At 33.8% G+C, this 23,421-nt stretch overlaps 2 long non-coding RNA genes across 3 annotated transcripts; both read left to right on the top strand.

Moving 5' to 3' along the window:
• The first annotated feature begins 2,169 nt into the window (after window positions 1–2,169).
• LOC147531680 (uncharacterized) lies at window positions 2,170–6,908 on the top strand. The gene is made up of 2 exons (XR_015227519.1): window positions 2,170–5,706; window positions 6,425–6,908. It is a non-coding gene; the product is annotated as an uncharacterized LOC147531680 (long non-coding RNA).
• Window positions 6,909–8,379: 1,471 nt separating this feature from the next.
• Window positions 8,380–22,270, top strand: LOC147531679 (uncharacterized). 2 transcript variants are annotated; one of them, XR_015227518.1, is made up of 3 exons: window positions 8,390–8,731; window positions 11,072–19,418; window positions 19,625–22,270. It is a non-coding gene; the product is annotated as an uncharacterized LOC147531679 (long non-coding RNA). The 2 variants fall into 2 exon arrangements; XR_015227517.1 differs by having other exon boundaries at window positions 8,380–8,731; window positions 11,072–22,270.
• Window positions 22,271–23,421: the final 1,151 nt, after the last annotated feature.

Genomic DNA, 23,421 nt, shown 5'->3' with positions numbered 1-23,421 from the left:
ATAACAATCAAATCTCTAAATAGGTTATAATTTTCACATATTCAATTAACCTTCAGTTAATCTTCAAACAACTTGCTCTTTCTCATAGATCTAGCATACCAAAATCGTGATTCATCATAACCCCATCTATCATTCATCAATCGAGACTAACAATAGAAGGATAAGTTTTGGTTCGAAAGGGGATTGATTTCAGGAAAGAGAAGCCTCTTCGAACTTCAACGATATGGAGGTACAAATGATATTGAGTTCGTTCTACTGTGATTCGAAGCTTGGATCTGTTTGGTTGTAGTATACATAGGACAATCGCAACTTTCAAACCAACAACGAAGATAACAGGAAACTCTACACTCCCCCATCGATCTCATCTAACAAGGAAGTCAATCTTTTAAATCTTTACTTCTTGTTTTGACTATTTAAAATATATTTCATATTTTCAAGATTTCAATCCCATTGTTGACTATTTTATGCATGCTTACTTAATCTTTATTAGTTAACAACTTTTTCTTTCACCTGATTGACTGCCTTCCCGTAATCTCATCCTTATTATGTGATTTCACTTCATCAAATCTGAGACAAACCATAGATAAAGTAAAGAATGGCGAATATTGTGGTAGGAGGTCAAGTGTCTGCATTTTTACATCCCAGTCTCAATTTTCTCTGTCGACTAGTCATGTTTACCCTTTACACCTATTTTGATTAACGTTTTTTTTCATCGTTATAAATCGCTATCATACCATAGACCTACTTCCATTTAATTTGATCGACTATCCGTTTCAGTCTCACCTCTCTTTAACCAAAATCAGTTTAGGAACATTAATCGACTAGTTGCTAGCTACTTTTGCCTCTCGATCAGAACAGTCATTCAAAGCATTCATCTATACTTACCCTTCGAACCTTGAGGGCATTATATTTCAGATATCAGTTTCCACCTTTGTCTCGCACTTTTTGTTTCTTATCTCACATCTCACTTTTTGTCGATTACTTTTGCCTTTGGTTATCGTATAGATCTAATTTTTTATCCAAATTCTTAACATTTTCACTACCACCCTTATTCGCAATTCATTTGCGATCATTTGTTGGCTTAGTTCGGTATTTATACTCATGTTATGACAACGACCTCAATTACCAGGTGTCTGATTTGTTTCTTTTCATTGAGACTCGAATGGGTATGGTCTCTTTGTTTAGAGAATACTGGCGGAATAACTCAGAATCATTTTTTGGTTCCTTCTTGCAGACATCTTCGTTTATTTTTGGAACTTTGGGTGTCTGTTTAATCCAGCTTCAATGTTACAGGATGCTAGGTACAAGTTTCATCTCTCATTCAACCAGACGAACTCCTAAGATTAAATTGCATACCATTTTCAAGATGTGTTGTCGGACTTGCAAGCTATAAAATGATGAATGTTTTACGGATCGAAGATGTATCATGCAATTCCTCATTTTTGTAATTTTGATTTCTATATTTTGTATTGTAAATTGTTTTGAAGTTTAATGCATAAAAATTTCAACAAAAAAAACAAAACTTTACATGTGAAAATCTGTGTTACATGATTTATATTGACATTTTTGATCCCCTCTTTCAGAACGAAAAATTACATTCTGAATATTTAGGATTTTAATGTATCATATTGGTATTGTTGTGGGTAAAACATAAATTAGAAAACAACACGAAATGCACATAACATAAAAAAAGCGAAACTTCCATTGAGAAATTTTAATGTAATTAAATTGAAGATAATGATAATACCAGTTGATTGATCCGTTTCAAATTTTGGAATGAATAAACCAAGTAAAAATAATCAAGCGCTGTATAAGTGAAAATAATTTTGTTATTTAAAAAAAAATTGCAAGAACGAAGAACAAGGGCAGAGCCGGGTATGGGCAGCCCAATCATGAACAAGTGTTATATACCAATACCAACATCATGTACTAGAATTTCGTACTTACTACCTACATAATGCAACTAACAAGTTCCGCTGTGCCGGAGACACGAGATATACCTGGTCAAGTTAAATAATCAGATCCGTTAGTGTCTGTTTTGTACTTTTAAAGACACCTCTACAAGTATTAAAGGCACCTGTTTCCATTACAAATTTCTTTTAAACTTTATAAGGGGCGCCTTTAAACCTTTTGTTTCAATAAGGTCCTTTATTAAAAGATCTCGGTTTCTCTCTCTTTAAATCAGGTAAAGAAAATAGAAGAACAACTCCCCCCACTAAAAGATCTTTCGATCAAGAAGTCTGAAAATAGAAGAACAACTCAATGGGATTTTCCCCTCTTTCCTTTTTCTACAGTAACCCTAGGTTTCCATCTCAATCCAGCCAACAATCCATTACAGTGAACACCAATCTCCCAACTCCAATTATTGTTTCATAGTAATAAACTCCCAAACCCTAGATCTAGGTTTCATCACATTTAGTTAAATAATCCTATTCAGATTGGGGAAATATCTAATCTAAAGGTGTAATCAGTCTCCAACAGGCTAAGGAATTCAACTTGGAACAACTTGTAGCAAGCATCAACCGTGAGAAGGAGAGTATTGCGACAAGCATAGGATTTGTGCAAGCCAGGGAAGTACTCTAATCCAAATTATTGTCTTCCTTTATTGTGCTTATCATATCCTCTCTTGGATTTAGGTCGTAGTATATTTAGGGTTTTTATCGACCTACTGTTTTCTTCTTTAGGTAAATCTTATTTCCTGTAACATATTTCGTGTTCTTCCATTATCTGCTGTGGCAGTACCATGTCCATCTCTAATTTAGGTTGGAAAGTATAATTCTTGCATGTTGAAGTAAGAATTCTTTTGTATCTGTGCTCTGAGTCTTGGATTAATAGTATAATCTTTATTTTCCTATACGCTCAAATCTTTGCTGATCTGCATCTTGTTATAGTCTAAATTACTGATTTTGGTTGTCTATCTTGATCTTTTGATATTATCTGTTTGTTTATTTTTATTAATCAATGAAACTTCCTATCATGATAGCGGTTATCAATTTCTGCTTTTATCTTTCTTCCGAATCAATCGCTTTGTTTCTCTTCCGTTTATTTCATGGATCATAACCGGATCATTTCTGGAATTACCAGTTCAATTCTCAAATCTCAGGTCTTTTACATAAAAACCTAAATCGCATAAAACCTAACCATTGTGGTCTTTTTATGCTATTCGTTTTATCTAAATCGCATAAAAACCTAAACATTGCCCATCACAGTTTCTTTTACTTGGAGGAACAAGATTTTCTTGATAGTACCCGATGAATTCAAAGTCTTGACTATCATTTTTTTATACAAAGTTGTTGTTGTCTTCCTTTCTTGCAACTAATTAAGCGCATCTATCGTTACCTAAAGACATGTTGCTTTATTGTTCTATCACTTACTTGTTATATCATTATATTATAAAGTTCTTTTTCTTATTTACACTACTGCACCTACTTCATAATAGTGGGAAGGATTATACATTTATCGACAATGGTGCTTATGAAAGTAGTGATGCTTAAGAAACTTTAATATTCGAGGGAGAATTGTACATTTGTTCGTTGTGATTAACAAGAGTTCTTTTCGTACGACTTGAAGAAACTTCTAGGTGAGACCCGAAAAATTCATATTTATTAATTGAAAGTCAGCAGTAGACATTCACTAGACAGTCTTAAAGAGGAAGTCCCTTCTTTTTAATTTTGGTTGAGAAAGATGGTTCTTATTATTTAGAAATTGTACTTATTTTGTTAGGTTTCACAACCAACATAGTGTTCGAGGCCGAGGGTATGGTTTTGCAAGTTAGCTAGTTGAACTTAATGTTGTGGGCTATATGGTGTATGCCCTTCTCTTTGAGAAATATGAAGAGAATCTATTTGTTCAATAGGTTTACACGAGCATATGTGAGGGGTTTGCATCTTAAGTTCGGAATTAGAACTGGAGATTAGGTCGTCGCTAAGACAATCTGATTCGTAAATACAATTATCGCTTCGATTGTTTACAATGATCATTCCAGACAGGAACAAGCTTAGCGCCTAATAACTCTTCTATAATGGAGAGTCAGCGAGCTTATCCATATTTTTTTTTGTATTAGTCTTCAAGAAGGATTCACTGAATCAAGTTCTTTTAGGCCTGGGAAATTAGATTTCGGTTTTCACAGAGCAATTAATATCTCTTATATTAGAAAATAAATTGGACTGTAGTATAAAAGGCTTCATGAATAAACTTCCATATTATTGATTTCAATTTTAGTGTTATCTCATGTTTCAACATTGAGATAATGACATCGAGTTATCGAAATCAGATTTGGACCTTGAGATGTAAATTGATTTCTCTTTAGGTAATGAAGCAAAAATCTGTTTTATTCTTAATGGCAAAAAAAAAAATCATGCCAGGCTAGCCTCTTACTTGTTATATCATTATATTATAGAAGTTTTCGATGTTACGTTATGCAGGTACATATACATTCTATTTGTCCACCAATAATTAAGGGAAGGATTCCACAATCCCGGGTATTAATGCTTAAGACATGCTGTATATATCTTGTTTTACCCAATAATTGGTGGTTTTTTATCTTATTTACACTATTGCAGCTTCTTCATAATAGTGGGAAGGATTATACATTTATCGGTAGTGATGCTTAAGAAACGTTAATGTGCTATGTCGTATATTGTTCCACCAATACTAAGGGAGTATTATACATTTGTCCGTTGTGATGCTTAAGCATTGAAACTTTAATGTGGTATACCCCCATTGTTCCTTCAAAAATCGAGAGAAAGATTATACATTTGTTGGTTGTGATGCTCGAGAAATGGAACCTTAAAGTGGTATACCACATTGTTCCATCGATATTTTCGGGGACGATTTAAATTTGTCGATTGTGATGCCTAGGAAATGGAACTTTAATGTGGTATACCACATTGGCTCATCCATTTTTTCAAGAAGGATTACAAGTTTGTCGGTTGTGGTGCATGAGAAATGGAGTTTCAATGAGGTGTACCTCATTGTTCCATCGATATTTTCGGGAAGGATTATACATTTGTCGGTTGTGATGGCAAGATGTGGAACTTTAATGTGGTATACCACTTTGTTCCATTCATATTTTCGAGAAGGATTATATCTTTGCGGTTATGATGCCTTAGAAATGGAACTTTAATGTGGTATACCACATTATTCCATCGATATTTTCGGGAAGGATTATACCATTGTCGGTTGTGATGCCTTAGAAATGGAACTTTAATGCGGTAAACCACATTGTTCCATCAATATTTTCGGGAAAGAATATACATTTGTCCGTAATGAAGCCTAAGAAATGGAACTTTAATGTGGTATACCACATTGTTCAATCAATATTTTCGAGAATGATTATACGTTTGTCGGTTGTGATGCCTAAGAAATGGATCTTAAATGTGGTATATCACATTGTCCTATAAGTACGTTCGAGAAGGATTACGCATTTGTTAGTTGTGATGCCTAAGAAATGAAAATTTAATGTATACCACATTGTGCCATGAATAATTTCGAGAAAGATTATGCATTTGTCGGTTGTGATGCCTAAGAAATGGAACTTACCACATTGTTGCATCTGTATTTTTGGGAAGGAAACATTTGTGGGTTTTGATACCTAAGAAATGAAACTTTAATGTGGTATACCACATTGTTCCATAATATTTTCGGGAAGGATTATACATTTGTCGGTTTTGGTGCCTGAGAAAAGGAACTTCAATAGACTTGTAGGCAAGGAATGAAACTTCCCGAAATTTCACCGAAATTTCGCGAAACGTTTCCTAAAATGAGATTAGGTGCACGAAGTAACACTTACAACTATTTCCTGCATAGTTTCCATCGACATGGTCGAAATTTCCACCGAAGTTGTTGGAAATAACGAAATTTCCACCGACATGATGGAAATTTCAACCGACATAGTAGAAATCTAGCAAAAAATCGGAGAAACTAATACTTATATCATATCTCTTCCTTCGTCTTTTTCATCTTCATTTCTCTTAGATCTCTTTTGATTTTTATGTTAGTTTTCTGTGGGTTTTAAATCTATTTGAATGATTTACGCCTTGACTTACTAAAGTTGATTTTATCTTAGTAACACCCCAGATATAAATGCGTAATTGACGATACATTCTGAAACTAAAATAGTTTGTTAACTGTTATTAGTAAGAATGTTATCTTTTGGGCGTTATAGTAAAAGATTTACTCAATTCACACCTGGAAGTAACTGTGTAATTGTTATTACTCCCTCAAACTAAATAGATAATGTTAAACATTATTTTTATGCTTCACTATGGTTTGATAATCTTGTTATACATAATTGAATCATATTTCTATCATTTCTGTAGATTTGTAAGATTTCCATACTGACCGAAACATTTCTACGAAACGTTTCCACTTTTGGACCGACCGAAATTTCCACCGAAACCGAAATTTCATTCCTTGCTTGTAGGTGAGTCTCGAAAAATTCATATTGATTAATTGAAAGTCCGCAGAAGACATTCACTAAGACAGTCTTAAAGAGGTATTAAGTTCCTTTATTTTACTTTTGGTTAAGAAAGATGGTTTCTTATTATTTAGAAATGGTTTCACACCCAACGTTGTGTTTGAGGTCGAAGGTATGGTGTATGCCCTTGTTTTTTTTAATATATGTACTATACTATTACATATTAGTAATTTGAGTTTTAAGTCAAGCTATATAAAGTGCATATTGTTCCATTCTGGTTGGGCTATCTCATAAGTGAGATACCATACTGGTTGTATCACGGTGTAAGTCGTATTTGTCTTATTGTCTACATGGTGCTATGTAAAGTGTATCCATGTGCTTGTCAGTTTGAGTAGTAATAAGTATTTCTTGTTTTCCAAATAGTCCACAAGTGTCATTCTATATTTTGAACTGTAATTCAAATAGTTCTACCAGTGGGTATTGATTGTTATGCTGCGTGTTTCTATGCTTGTTTAATTTATTTCAAAACACACAATGCAGCTACAATTTTTTGTAGTTGGTACTGACAATGCAGTAATTGCTCAAATGATGTAACTAGTGGCTAGTCAAATTGTGGTAAATATTTTTCTGTTCTTATGCTGCTTACTAGTACGATCAAGGACAATACCCTACCATCAGTAATTAGGCTTCAAGAAGGATTCATTGAATGCCTAACAAGTTTCTTTCGGATAAGTAAGAGATATATTACTAAATAGCCGTAAAGATTGCACATATGTCTTCTTCAGTTAAAAAACATTTGAGAAATCTGAAGAGAATCAGTTTGTACAATAGTTTTACAAGAACATCTGTGAGGGGTTTGCATCTTAATTTCGGAATTAGAACTAGAGATTAGTTCGTTTGCTAAGCCAATCTGATTGGTAAATACAGTTATCGCTTCGATCATTTACAATGATCATTCCAGACAAGAACAAGCATAGCGCCTAATATCTCTTCTATAATGGAGAGTCGGCGAGCTTATCCATGTTTTTCTTGTATTAGTCTTCAAGAAGGATTCATTGAATCAAGTTATCTCAGCCCCGGGAAATTAGATTTTGGTATTCACAGAACAATTAATCTCTCTTATATTAAAGAATAAATAAGACTGTAGTATAGAAGGCTTCATGAATAAACTGCCATATTATTGATTTCAATTTTACCGTTGTCTCATGTTTCAACATTGAGATTATGACATCGATTTTTAAAAAATCAGAATTTGGACCTTGATATGTAAATTGATTTCTCTTTAGGTAATGAAGCAAAAATCGGTTCTATTCTTAATGGCGAGAAAAAATCATGCCGGCCTAGCCTTTCTTCTCTCATTTTCACTCACTTCTAGTCTTCTTCCTCTTACTTGTTATATCATTATATTATAGAAGTTTTCGATGTTACGTTATGCAGGTACATATACATTCTATTTGTCCACCAATAATTAAGGGAAGGATTCCACAATCCCGGGTATTAATGCTTAAGACATGCTGTATATATCTTGTTTTACCCAATAATTGGTGTTTTTTTTTATCTTATTTACACTATTGCAGCTTCTTCATAATAGTGGGAAGGATTATACATTTATCGGTAGTGATGCTTAAGAAACGTTAATGTGCTATGTCGTATATTGTTCCACCAATACTCAAGGGAGTATTATACATTTGTCCGTTGTGATGCTTAAGCATTGAAACTTTAATGTGGTATACCCCATTGTTCCTTCAAAAATCGAGAGAAAGATTATACATTTGTTGGTTGTGATGCTCGAGAAATGGTACCTTAAAGTGGTATACCACATTGTTCCATCGATATTTTCGGGGACGATTTAAATTTGTCGATTGTGATGCCTAGGAAATGGAACTTTAGTGGTATACCACGTTGGCTCATCCATTTTTTCAAGAAGGATTACAAGTTTGTTGGTTGTGGTGCATGAGAAATGGAGTTTCATTATGGTGTACCTCATTGTTCCATCGATATTTTTTCGGGAAGGATTATACATTTGTCGGTTGTGATGGCAAGATGTGGAACTTTAATGTGGTATACCACTTTGTTCCATTCATATTTTCGAGAAGGATTATATCTTTGTCGGTTGTGATGCCTTAGAAATGGAACTTTAATGTGGTATACCACATTATTCCATCGATATTTTCGGGAAGGATTATACCATTGTCGGTTGTGATGCCTTAGAAATGGAACTTTAATGCGGTAAACCACATTGTTCCATCAATATTTTCGGGAAGGAATATACATTTGTCCGTAATGAAGCCTAAGAAATGGAACTTTAATGTGGTATACCACATTGTTCAATCAATATTTTCGAGAATGATTATACGTTTGTCGGTTGTGATGCCTAAGAAATGGATCTTAAATGTGGTATATCACATTGTCCTATAAGTACGTTCGAGAAGGATTACGCATTTGTCAGTTGTGATACCTAAGAAATGAAAATTTAATGTATACCACATTGTGCCATGAATAATTTCGAGAAAGATTATGCATTTGTAGGTTGTGATGCCTAAGAAATTGAACTTTAATGTGGTATACCACATTGTGCCATCTGTATTTTTGGGAAGGAAACATTTGTGGGTTTTGATACCTAAGAAATGAAACTTTAATGTGGTATACCACATTGTTCCATAATATTTTCGGGAAGGATTATACATTTGTCGGTTTTGGTGCCTGAGAAAAGGAACTTCAAGAGACTTGTAGGTGAGTCACGAAAAATTCATATTGATTAATTGAAAGTCCGCATAAGACCTTCACTAAGACAGTCTTAAAGAGGTATTAAGTTCCTTTATTTTACTTTTGGTTAAGAAAGATGGTTTCTTATTATTTAGAAATGGTTTCACACCCAACGTTGTGTTTGAGGTCGAAGGTATGGTGTATGCCCTTGTTTTTTTAATATATGTACTATACTATTACATATTAGTAATTTGAGTTTTAAGTCAAGCTATATAAAGTGCATATTGTTCCATTCTGGCTGGGCTATCTCATAAGTGAGATACCATACTGGTTGTATCACGGTGTAAGTCGTATTTGTCTTATTGTCTACATGGTGCTATGTAAAGTGTATCCATGTGCTTGTCAGTTTGAGTAGTAATAAGTATTTCTTGTTTTCCAAATAGTCCACAAGTGTCATTCTATATTTTGAACTGTAATTCAAATAGTTCTACCAGTGGGTATTGATTGTTATGCTGCGTGTTTCTATGCTTGTTTAATTTATTTCAAAACACACAATGCAGCTACAATTTTTTGTAGTTGGTACTGACAATGCAGTACTTGCTCAAATGATGTAACTAGTGGCTAGTCAAATTGTGGTAAATATTTTTCTGTTCTTATGCTGCTTACTAGTACGATCAAGGACAATACCCTACCATCAGTAATTAGGCTTCAAGAAGGATTCATTGAATGCCTAACAAGTTTCTTTCGGATAAGTAAGAGATATATTACTAAATAGCCGTAAAGATTGCACATATGTCTTCTTCAGTTAAAAAACATTTGAGAAATCTGAAGAGAATCAGTTTGTACAATAGTTTTACAAGAACATCTGTGAGGGGTTTGCATCTTAATTTCGGAATTAGAACTAGAGATTAGTTCGTTTGCTAAGCCAATCTGATTGGTAAATACAGTTATCGCTTCGATCATTTACAATGATCATTCCAGACAAGAACAAGCATAGCGCCTAATATCTCTTCTATAATGGAGAGTCGGCGAGCTTATCCATGCTTTTCTTGTATTAGTCTTCAAGAAGGATTCATTGAATCAAGTTATCTCAGCCCTGGGAAATTAGATTTTGGTATTCACAGAACAATTAATCTCTCTTATATTAAAGAATAAATAAGACTGTAGTATAGAAGGCTTCATGAATAAACTGCCATATTATTGATTTCAATTTTACCGTTGTCTCATGTTTCAACATTGAGATTATGACATCGATTTTTAAAAAATCAGAATTTGGACCTTGATATGTAAATTGATTTCTCTTTAGGTAATGAAGCAAAAATCGGTTCTATTCTTAATGGCGAGAAAAAATCATGCCGGCCCAGCCTTTCTTCTCTCATTTTCACTCACTTCTAGTCTTCTTCCTCTTACTTGTTATATCATTATATTATAGAAGTTTTCGATGTTACGTTATGCAGGTACATATACATTCTATTTGTCCACCAATAATTAAGGGAAGGATTCCACAATCCCGGGTATTAATGCTTAAGACATGCTGTATATATCTTGTTTTACCCAATAATTGGTGTTTTTTTTTATCTTATTTACACTATTGCAGCTTCTTCATAATAGTGGGAAGGATTATACATTTATCGGTAGTGATGCTTAAGAAACGTTAATGTGCTATGTCGTATATTGTTCCACCAATACTCAAGGGAGTATTATACATTTGTCCGTTGTGATGCTTAAGCATTGAAACTTTAATGTGGTATACCCCATTGTTCCTTCCAAAATCGAGAGAAAGATTATACATTTGTTGGTTGTGATGCTCGAGAAATGGAACCTTAAAGTGGTATACCACATTGTTCCATCGATATTTTCGGGGACGATTTAAATTTGTCGATTGTGATGCCTAGGAAATGGAACTTTAGTGGTATACCACGTTGGCTCATCCATTTTTTCAAGAAGGATTACAAGTTTGTCGGTTGTGGTGCATGAGAAATGGAGTTTCATTATGGTGTACCTCATTGTTCCATCGATATTTTTTCGGGAAGGATTATACATTTGTCGGTTGTGATGGCAAGATGTGGAACTTTAATGTGGTATACCACTTTGTTCCATTCATATTTTCGAGAAGGATTATATCTTTGTCGGTTGTGATGCCTTAGAAATGGAACTTTAATGTGGTATACCACATTATTCCATCGATATTTTCGGGAAGGATTATACCATTGTCGGTTGTGATGCCTTAGAAATGGAACTTTAATGCGGTAAACCACATTGTTCCATCAATATTTTCGGGAAGGAATATACATTTGTCCGTAATGAAGCCTAAGAAATGGAACTTTAATGTGGTATACCACATTGTTCAATCAATATTTTCGAGAATGATTATACGTTTGTCGGTTGTGATGCCTAAGAAATGGATCTTAAATGTGGTATATCACATTGTCCTATAAGTACGTTCGAGAAGGATTACGCATTTGTCAGTTGTGATGCCTAAGAAATGAAAATTTAATGTATACCACATTGTGCCATGAATAATTTCGAGAAAGATTATGCATTTGTCGGTTGTGATGCCTAAGAAATGGAACTTTAATGTGGTATACCACATTGTGCCATCTGTATTTTTGGGAAGGAAACATTTGTGGGTTTTGATACCTAAGAAATGAAACTTTAATGTGGTATACCACATTGTTCCATAATATTTTCGGGAAGGATTATACATTTGTCGGTTTTGGTGCCTGAGAAAAGGAACTTCAAGAGACTTGTGGGTGAGTCACGAAAAATTCATATTGATTAATTGAAAGTCCGCATAAGACCTTCACTAAGACAGTCTTAAAGAGGTATTAAGTTCCTTTATTTTACTTTTGGTTAAGAAAGATGGTTTCTTATTATTTAGAAATGGTTTCACACCCAACGTTGTGTTTGAGGTCGAAGGTATGGTGTATGCCCTTGTTTTCTTAATATATGTACTATACTATTACATATTAGTATTTTGAGTTTCAAGTCAAGCTATATAAAGTGCATATTGTTCCATTCTGGTTGGGCTATCACATAAGTGAGATACCATACTGGTTGTATCACGGTGTAAGTCGTATTTGTCTTATTGTCTACATGGTGCTATATAAAGTGTATCCATGTGCTTGTCAGTTTGAGTAGTAATAAGTATTTCTTGTTTTCCAAATAGTCCACAAGTGTCATTCTATATTTTGAACTGTAATTCAAATAGTTCTACCAGTGGGTATTGATTGTTATGCTGCGTGTTTCTATGCTTGTTTAATTTATTTCAAAACACACAATGCAGCTACAATTTTTTGTAGTTGGTACTTACAATGCAGTAATTGTTCAAATGATGTAATTAGTGGCTAGTCAAATTGTGGTAAATATTTTTCTGTTCTTATGCTGCTTACTAGTACGATCAAGGACAATACCCTACCATCAGTAATTAGGCTTCAAGAAGGATTCATTGAATGCCTAACAAGTTTCTTTCGGATAAGTAAGAGATATATTACTAAATAGCCGTAAAGATTACACATATGTCTTCTTCAGTTAAAAAACATTTGAGAAATCTGAAGAGAATCAGTTTGTACGATAGTTTTACAAGAACATCTGTGAGGGGTTGGCATCTTAAGTTCGGAATTAGAACTAGAGATTAGTTCGTTGGCTAAGCCAATCTGATTGGTAAATACAATTATCACTTCGATCATTTACAATGATCATTCCAGACAAGAACAAGCATAGCGCCTAATATCTCTTCTATAATGGAGAGTCAGCGAGCTTATCCATGTTTTTCTTGTATTAGTCTTCAAGAAGGATTCATTGAATCAAGTTATCTCAGCCCTGGGAAATTAGATTTTGGTATTCACAGAACAATTAATCTCTCTTATATTAAAGAATAAATAAGACTGTAGTATAGAAGGCTTCATGAATAAACTGCCATATTATTGATTTCAATTTTATCGTTGTCTCATGTTTCAACATTGAGATTATGACATCGATTTTTAAAAATCAGAATTTGGACCTTGATATGTAAATTGATTTCTCTATAGGTAATGAAGCAAAAATCTGTTCTATTCTTAATGGCGAGAAAAAATCATGCCGGCCTAGCCTTTCTTCTCTCATTTTCACTCACTTCTAGTCTTCTTCCTCTTACTTGTTATATCATTATATTATAGAAGTTTTCGATGTTACGTTATGCAGGTACATATACATTCTATTTGTCCACCAATAATTAAGGGAAGGATTCCACAATCCCGGGTATTAATGCTTAAGACATGCTGTATATATCTTGTTTTACCCAATAATTGGTGTTTTTTTTTATCTTATTTACACTATTGCAGCTTCTTCATAATAGTGGGAAGGATTATACATTTATCGGTAGTGATGCTTAAGAAACGTTAATGTGCTATGTCGTATATTGTTCCACCAATACTCAAGGGAGTATTATACATTTGTCCGTTGTGATGCTTAAGCATTGAAACTTTAATGTGGTATACCCTATTGTTCCTTCAAAAATCGAGATAAAGATTATACATTTGTTGGTAGTGATGCTCGAGAAATGGAACCTTAAAGTGGTATACCACATTGTTCCTTCGATATTTTCTGGGACGATTTAAATTTGTCGATTGTGATGCCTAGGAAATGGAACTTTAATGTGGTATACCACATTGGCTCATCCATTTTTTCAAGAAGGATTACAAGTTGTCGGTTGTGGTGCATGAGAAATGGAGTTTCAATGTGGTGTACCTCATTGTTCCATCGATATTTTCGGGAAGGATTATACATTTGTCGGTTGTGATGGCAAGATGTTGAACTTTAATGTGGTATACCACTTTGTTCCATTCATATTTTCGAGAAGGATTATATCTTTGTCGGTTGTGATGCCTTAGAAATGGAACTTTAATGTGGTAAACCACATTATTCCATCGATATTTTCGGGAAGGATTATACCATTGTCGGTTGTGATGCCTTAGAAATGGAACTTTAATGCGGTAAACCACATTGTTCCATCAATATTTTCGGGAAGGAATATACATTTGTCCGTAATGAAGCCTAAGAAATGGAACTTTAATGTGGTATACCACATTGTTCAATCAATATTTTCGAGAATGATTATACGTTTGTCGGTTGTGATGCCTAAGAAATGGATCTTAAATGTGGTATATCACATTGTCCTATAAGTACGTTCGAGAAGGATTACGCATTTGTCAGTTGTGATGCCTAAGAAATGAAAATTTAATGTATACCACATTGTGCCATGAATAATTTCGAGAAAGATTATGCATTTGTCGGTTGTGATGCCGAAGAAATGGAACTTTAATGTGGTATACCACATTGTGCCATCTGTATTTTTGGGAAGGAAACATTTGTGGGTTTTGATACCTAAGAAATGAAACTTTAATGTGGTATACCACATTGTTCCATAATATTTTCGGGAAGGATTATACATTTGTCGGTTTTGGTGCCTGAGAAAAGGAACTTCAAGAGACTTGTAGGTGAGTCACGAAAAATTCATATTGATTAATTGAAAGTCCGCATAAGACCTTCACTAAGTCTTAAAGAGGTATTAAGTTCCTTTATTTTACTTTTGGTTAAGAAAGATGGTTTCTTATTATTTAAAAATGGTTTCACACCCAACGTTGTGTTTGAGGTCGAAGGTATGGTGTATGCCCTTGTTTTCTTAATATATGTACTATACTATTACATATTAGTATTTTGAGTTTCAAGTCAAGCTATATAAAGTGCATATTGTTCCATTCTGGTTGGGCTATCACATAAGTGAGATACCATACTGGTTGTATCACGGTGTAAGTCGTATTTGTCTTATTGTCTACATGGTGCTATATAAAGTGTATCCATGTGCTTGTCAGTTTGAGTAGTAATAAGTATTTCTTGTTTTCCAAATAGTCCACAAGTGTCATTCTATATTTTGAACTGTAATTTCAAATAGTTCTACCAGTGGGTATTGATTGTTATGCTGCGTGTTTCTATGCTTGTTTAATTTATTTCAAAACACACAATGCAGCTACAATTTTTTGTAGTTGGTACTTACAATGCAGTAATTGTTCAAATGATGTAATTAGTGGCTAGTCAAATTGTGGTAAATATTTTTCTGTTCATATGCTGCTTACTAGTACGATCAAGGACAATACCCTACCATCAGTAATTAGGCTTCAAGAAGGATTCATTGAATGCCTAACAAGTTTCTTTCGGATAAGTAAGAGATATATTACTAAATAGCCGTAAAGATTACACATATGTCTTCTTCAGTTAAAAAACATTTGAGAAATCTGAAGAGAATCAGTTTGTACAATAGTTTTACAAGAACATCTGTGAGGGGTTGGCATCTTAAGTTCGGAATTAGAACTAGAGATTAGTTCGTTGGCTAAGCCAATCTGATTGGTAAATACAATTATCACTTCGATCATTTACAATGATCATTCCAGACAAGAACAAGCATAGCGCCTAATATCTCTTCTATAATTGAGAGTCAGCGAGCTTATCCATGTTTTTCTTGTATTAGTCTTCAAGAAGGATTCATTGAATCAAGTTATCTCAGCCCTGGGAAATTAGATTTTGGTATTCACAGAACAATTAATCTCTCTTATATTAAAGAATAAATAAGACTGTACTATAGAAGGCTTCATGAATAAACTGCCATATTATTGATTTCAATTTTAACGTTGTCTCATGTTTCAACATTGAGATTATGACATCGATTTTTAAAAATCAGAATTTGGACCTTGATATGTAAATTGATTTCTCTATAGGTAATGAAGCAAAAATCTGTTCTATTCTTAATGGCGAGAAAAAATCATGCCGGCCTAGCCTTTCTTCTCTCATTTTCACTCACTTCTAGTCTTCTTCCTCTTACTTGTTATATCATTATATTATAGAAGTTTTCGATGTTACGTTATGCAGGTACATATACATTCTATTTGTCCACCAATAATTAAGGGAAGGATTCCACAATCCCGGGTATTAATGCTTAAGACATGCTGTATATATCTTGTTTTACCCAATAATTGGTGTTTTTTTATCTTATTTACACTTTTGCAGCTTCTTCATAATAGTGGGAAGGATTATACATTTATCGGTAGTGATGCTTAAATATTCTCGGGAAGGATAATACATTTGTCGGTTCTGATGCCTAAGATATGGAACTTTAAGTGGTATACCACTTTGTTCCATCGATATTCAAGGGAAGGATTATACATTTGTCGGTTGTGATGCCAAAGAAATGGAACTTGACCACATGGGTTTTTGAGACAGTCTTGTATCGTAATTGATTTGTAACCTTTTATGAGAACCCATATGGTTTTTTGATATCTGCATAGCTTGGTAAGATTTGCAGCTGAGCTTGCATCATTATCAGTTCAAATGAGCTCGCATGTTAATCAGTTATCTCTACTAGTAAAATAATCTCAATAGTCACCCATCATTCATATAATACTCGGGCTGAGTATTTTTTAACCATGAAATCTTCTTTAGTCTTTGGTTTTTTAATTCATGCCATTGGCTGAGACCGTCAGGAGATTTGTGAAAAGTGGTTGCAAGTTTCCTTTTCTACTGACAAGTTTCCATACACCTGACTCATTCTAGTTTTATTCATAGTAGGAAGAATAAACTGACTCATTATACTGATATTGTGTATAGTTATATTATAGTTGCTCTTATTGTTGAAGAATGCTCACATTTTGCATTAATATACCTGGATCTGAACAGTGTTTGTAGAATATTTTATTCACCCACATACTTCAATCGTTTTTAACAGTCCCTTCAGACCAACACAAGTTTATCACCAAATACCTCTTCCAATACGGACACCTAGGATTCGTAGCTTATCCACATATTTGCTTTCACGTCTTCCAAACATTTGGAAGGACCGCAACAACAAGATTTTCAAAGATGCTAATGCAAACACTAGTTTAGATGTGGATGATGTAAAAGCTATTCTTTCTTTCTTCATTAATTCAAAATTTCAAAAAAAAAACCGAGGTGGCCTTCAGTTCACTGATTTTCAAGGTGCAATTCTCTTTTATGACATAAAATGTTGTGGTCTGGCTTAATGGATAACTTTTATATGATTGGTTTTAATGCTCTTGAGTGTTTGATAGTGGGACCAAACCAATACCTTGAGGTGTAGGTGGAGTCTGCTTACAGGTACCCAAGCACAATTCATTTTTGGTGGCAAGAGATAATCGAAACAAAGGTTAGTTAATTTTGTCTGGATTGCTTGGTTTATTTCACAATTTTACTTTGTAAAAACCTCTTGGTCACGAATACAACTCTCTCTATCACGGGCTTCACAAGAGTTTTTTTCGTACAACTTGAAGAGCCTGCTAGGAGAAACCCGAAAAATTCATATTGATTAATTGAAAGTCTGTAGTAGACATTCACGAGAGTCTTAAAGCGCCATTAAGTTCCTTTATTCTACTTTTGGTTGAGAAAGATGGGTTCTTATTATTTATAACTTGTACTTCTTATGTTAGGTTTCACACCCAATGTAGTGGTTGAGGCCGAAGGTATGGTTTTTCAAGTTTGCTAGTGGAACTTAATGTTGTGGGCTATATGGTGTATGCCCTTGTTTTTTTTAATATATGCACTATATATTAGTATTTTGAGTTTCTAGTCAAGCTTTTCATGGTAAACCACATTGTTCGGCTGTTAAATAAGTGAGATACCATACCGGTAGCATCACGGTGTAGGGTTTATTTGTCTACATGGTAAACCACATTGTTCCATCAATATTTTCGGGAAGGAATAAACATATGTTGGTTATGATGACTAAGAAATGGAACTTTAATGTGGTATACCAGATTGTTCAATCAATATTTTTTAGAAGGATTATACATTTCTCGGTTCTGGTGCCTAAGAATTGGATCTTAAATATGGTATATCACATTGTTCTATTAATATTTTTGAGAAGGATAACATATTTGTCGGTTGTGATGCCTAAGAAATGGAACTTTAGTGTGGTACACCACATTGTTAAATTGGTATTTTTGGGAAGGAATACACATTTATAGGTTTTGATACCTAAAAAATAGAACTTTAATGTGGTACACCACATTGTTCCATAATATTTTCGAGAAGGATTATTTATTTGTCGGTTGTGGTGTCTGAGAAATGGAACTACAATGTGGTATACCACATGATTCCATCAATATTTTCGTGAAGCCTTATACATTTGTCGGTTGTGATGCCTAAGTAATGGAACTTTAATACGGAATACCACATTGTTGCATCAATATTTTCGAGAAGGATTATACATTTGTCAACTGTGATGCGTGAGAAATGGAACTTTAATGTGGCATACTCATTGTTCCATCAATATTCTCGGGAAGGATAATACATTTGTCGGTTCTGATGCCTAAGATATGGAACTTTAAGTGGTATACCACTTTGTTCCATCGATATTCGAGGGAAGGACTATACATTTCTCTGTTGTGATGCCCCAAGATATGGAACGTCAATTTGGTACACCACTTTCCTCCATCGATATTCGAGGGGAAGACTATACATTTGTCGGTTGTGATGCTTAAAAACTGGAACTTTATTGTGGTATACCATATATTTTCTTTAAAAATTGACAGAAGGATTATACATTTGTCGGTAGTGATGCTTAAGAAATTGAACTCTTATCTAATATACCATAATGTTTCATCAATAATCGAGGGGAGTATTATACACTTGTCGTAAGCAATGGTTAAGAAATGGAACTATAATATGGTATATCATATTTATCCATCAACAATCGAAGAAGGATTATACTTTTATCGATAGTTATGCTTAAGAAATGAAATTTTAATGTGCTATATATCACATTGTTCCATCAATGTTTGAGGGAGAAATTATACATTTTTCGGTTGTGATGCTTAAGAATTGAATCTTGAATGTGGCATACCACATTGTTCGAGGGAAGGATTATACTGTTGCCGGTTTCGGTGCTTAAGAAATGGAATTTTAATGTGGTATACCAATATAATATATTTCCGTCAATAATCAAGAAAAAGATTATACATTTGTCGGTTGTGATGCTTAAGAAATTGAACTTTAATGTGGGTTACCATATATTCCCATCAATAATCGAGGGAAAGATTTTACACGTGTGAATAGTGACGCCGAAGAAACATAACTTTTACATGGTATACCATATTATTCCATCAAAGTCGAGGAAAGAATTATATCATTGTGATGCTTATGAGATGAATTTTTCATGTGGTATACCATATATTTTCATCAATAACTGATGGAAGGGGACCATGCCAGAGAGGTTGGTTAATGGTTCATAGCCCATCTGATATTCTAGGTATGTTGGTCACTCATCATCCTAATGGACTTTCTTTTTTGTCCACAAGTCAATATGATTGAGAAAAAGAATAAACTGAATTTGTAATTGTTTAAAAAATATCAACTCTTCTTTTTGAAGAAAGTATGTTGCATAGTATTACCTGATTCTTTATACTCGTTGGCTGATATTTTATTTACGATGAACAAACTTCTTATGTCTTCTAGGAGGCGCTGAATCAACATTCTTAAAGGCTGGGAATTCATATTATTGGTGTAAAAAAACGGTGTGCTCCTCCAGTATGTAGAATGTACCAGACTATAAAAGGTTTAACGGATGACCAAATAATTATCTGTTTTTAGACTAAGATCATGACTTCGGTAGTAGTTTTAGAACTAGGAATGTATATTGTTTCCTCTAATAGGTAACCAAATAAAATTTTGTTTTGGTGACGAGAGAAAATGATGCATTTTAGCCTTATGTTTATCTTCTCTCTTGATGTTGACAAAAGACAGCTCAGGAGAAAAAAAGGTTCGTTAATTTTGCCAGATTGTTTGATTTATGTTACAACTTGAACATAATTTTATAATTTTTGATTGGCTTGTCCTTAATACTAATCACATTGAATGTGGCTAGAAACCTGACATTTATTTTTAGTTTTTAATCGGTTGATGGCTTAAACAGGCGTAAGCAATTTAGTTTGCACTCGATAAGTTCAAAAGAATTGACAAGGCTAAAAAGATGCCACTACTAGAATCAGTTTGTTTTCAGGGTTCGTAGATGAAAATTTTAATAGAATGGAAGAGTTCATCTCACATCTGAGTATCTGACAAGGAGAGTTGCAAATGCTCTGGCCAGAAAGGTGAGGCTTCTTGTGCTGGTAAATTTTGATTTTTGGGGTATGTTTGTCATATCTTGAGTTCATTTCCTAGTTAAAAATAAAGGGCATGTTATATCTTCAGATATCTATTCTCGAGTCTCGACCCTCCATTACGAAATTTGCATCAAAAGTTCGAAAATTAGAATTATTTTGTCACCCTGTTTCGTAAGAGAAAAACAAACCGGTCGAGATGGGTAATAATCTACTAAAATCGTGAATTGGTCAATTTTGTAGCTCTAACTATTAAACAATGTCCAGTATGTTGCATTACAATACCTAGATCCCTATACAAGGATGACTCTAACTAATATATTGTTAGTGTGGATGATCTCCTCAAACAAGTACAAGCTTCTCGTGTAATGTCTATTTTATTACAGAACCCCTTAAGTCACGAAGCATATCAGATATCTGCATTCATATTAAGGTTGTTAAATTATGCTAACCCAAAGTTGAGAGGTCACTTATTGGTTTTTAAAGAGCAAATCTCTCCTATAGTAGAGAATGTAATGGACTACAAAACGTTCCATGGGTAACCAGTTTACGATTCATTTTATTCTTTCACATAAAATTAATATTGAATTCTCGTATTTAAATGGGTCTGTCGTACGAGTAATTAGATAAAAAATTATTTTGATGGCAAGAAATAACCATGCATTTTGGCCTTGTAATTGTCTTGTTTGTTGATGTGGAAGAAAAAAGCAGCGATAAAGAAATAAGGTCCGTTAATTCTGAAAGAATTACTTGATTTTCGTTACAATTTTACTTCGTATAACCGAGCACCTTTTTATACGGATTTAAACTAGATTCCTTTTATTAGGAGTTGAAATTTAAGGGTCCACATCCCGGTCCATTTGTGGGTCTCGGACACCGAAAGCTTTATCAGGACTCAGGTGTAAAAGTTCACCTAAGTTGTAGTCTTGTCGCAGTTATTCATTGGTTAACTGCTTCGACCGGAATTTAAAATTTAGTTTGCACTCGAAAGATTTAGGAGAATTTGCATGACATCTTTGTAGATTTTCTTCTCGACTTTTGCTGCAAATTTTCAAATATTCGGATCTGTTTTTTCAAGTTTCATAGTTGAAATGTCTTGTATCGTAATTGATTCGTTGCTTTTTATGAAAAATCATCTGACTTATGACAATGAGAACCCAGATGCTTTCACGTCTTACAGAAGTAACCTGGAAATCAAGTATAAACAGAAGTGGAACTTCAATTTATTGATATTCAAGTTGCAATTCCTTCTATGACAGAAAAAAAACTCTTATTTTTTCTTCCTTCGTTCTTCCGCTTCTGTGTAAATACTCTTTTGTCCCATATATTCAATCAAGTTTTCCAAAAAAAAAATTTCTCTCCAATGACAGAAAATGTTGTGGATATAAAAGGCTTAGTGAATAACTCATATATGATTGGTTTTAATGTTCTTGACTGTTTTGAGAGTGGAACCAAACCAATACCTTGAAAATCAATAAATTGAAGGTCCACTTCTGTTTGTACTGAATAACTCATATATGATTGGTTTAATACTCTTTTGTCCCATACATTCAATCAAGTTCGGAATTAGAACTGGAGATTAGTTCGTTGCTAAGACAATCTGATTCGTAAATACAATTACCGCTTCGATCATTTACAATGATCATTCCAGACAAGAACAAGCTTAGCACCTAATATCTCTTCTATAATGGAGAGTGAGCGAGCTTATCCATATTTTTTTTGTATTAGTCTTCAAGAAGGATTCACTGAATCAAGTTCTTTTAGGCCTGGGATATTAGATTTCTGTATTCATAGAGCAATTAATTTCTCTTATATTAGAAAATAAACTGGACTGTAGTATAAAAGGCTTCATGAATAAACTGCCATATTATTGATTTCAATTTTATTGTTATCTCATGTTTCAACATTGAGATAATGACATCAAGTTACCGAAATCAGATTTGGATCTTGACATGTAAATTGATTTCTCTTGAGGTAATGAAGGGAAAATCTGTTTTATTCTTAATGGCGAGAAAAAATCATGCCGGGCTAGCCTCTTACTTGTTATATCATTATATTATAGAAGTTTTATACATTACCTTATGCAGGTACATATATTTTATTTGTCCACCAATAATTAGGGGAAGGATTCCACAATCCTAGGTATTTTTTTTTTGTTGAAGAACAATCCTAGGTATTGATGCTTAATGCGTATATATATCTTGTTTTACCCAATAATTGGTATTTTTTTATCTGATTTACACTATTGCAGCTTCGTCATAATAGTGGGAAGGATTATACATTTATCGGTAGTGATGCTTAAGAAACGTTAATGTGCTATGTCGTATATTGTTCCATCAATACTCAAGGGAGAATTATACATTTGTCCGTTGTGATGCTTAAGAATTGAATCTTTAATGTGGTATATACCACATTGGTCCTTCAAAAATCGAGAGAAAGATTATACATTTGTTGGTTGTGATGCTTGAGAAATTGAACCTTAAAGTGGTATACCACATTGTTCCATCGATATTTTCAGGAAGGATTTAAATTTGTTGATTGTGATGCCTAGGAAATGGAACTTTAATGCCACATTGTCCCATCCATTTTTCAAGAAGGATTACAAGTTTGTCGGTTGTGATGCCTAAGAAATGGAACTTTAATGTGATGCCTAAGAAATGGATCTTAAATGTGGTATATCACATTGTTCTATCAATATTTTAAGAATGATTACACAATTGTTGGCTGTGATGCCCAAGTAATGGAACTTTAATGTGTTATACCACCTTTTGCCATGAATATTTGCGGGAAGGATTATAAATTTGTCGGTTGTGGTGCCTGAGAAATGGAGTTTCAATGTTGTGTACCTCATTGCTCCATCAATATTTTCGGGAAGGCTTATGTATTTGTCGGTTGTGATGCCTAAGTAATGGAACTTTGATATGGTATACCACATTGTTCCATCAATATTTTCGGGAAGGATATACATTTGTCGGTTGTGATGCCTGAGAAAATGGAACATTATTGTGGTATATACCACATTGTTCCATCAATATGTTCAGGCACAATTAAACTTTTGTCAACTGTGATGCGTCAGAAATGGAACTTTAATGTGGCATACCCATTGTTCCATAAATATTCTCGGGAAGGATAATACATTTGTCAGTTCTGATG

Source organism: Eschscholzia californica, unplaced genomic scaffold (genome assembly GCF_041429995.1).
Source record: "Eschscholzia californica isolate CP2 unplaced genomic scaffold, dmEscCali1.0.p SCAF_6, whole genome shotgun sequence".
NCBI lineage: Eukaryota > Viridiplantae > Streptophyta > Magnoliopsida > Ranunculales > Papaveraceae > Eschscholzia > Eschscholzia californica.
The sequence above is the reverse complement of the archived record's forward strand: the minus strand, read 5'-3'. Positions and strand labels throughout refer to the sequence as shown.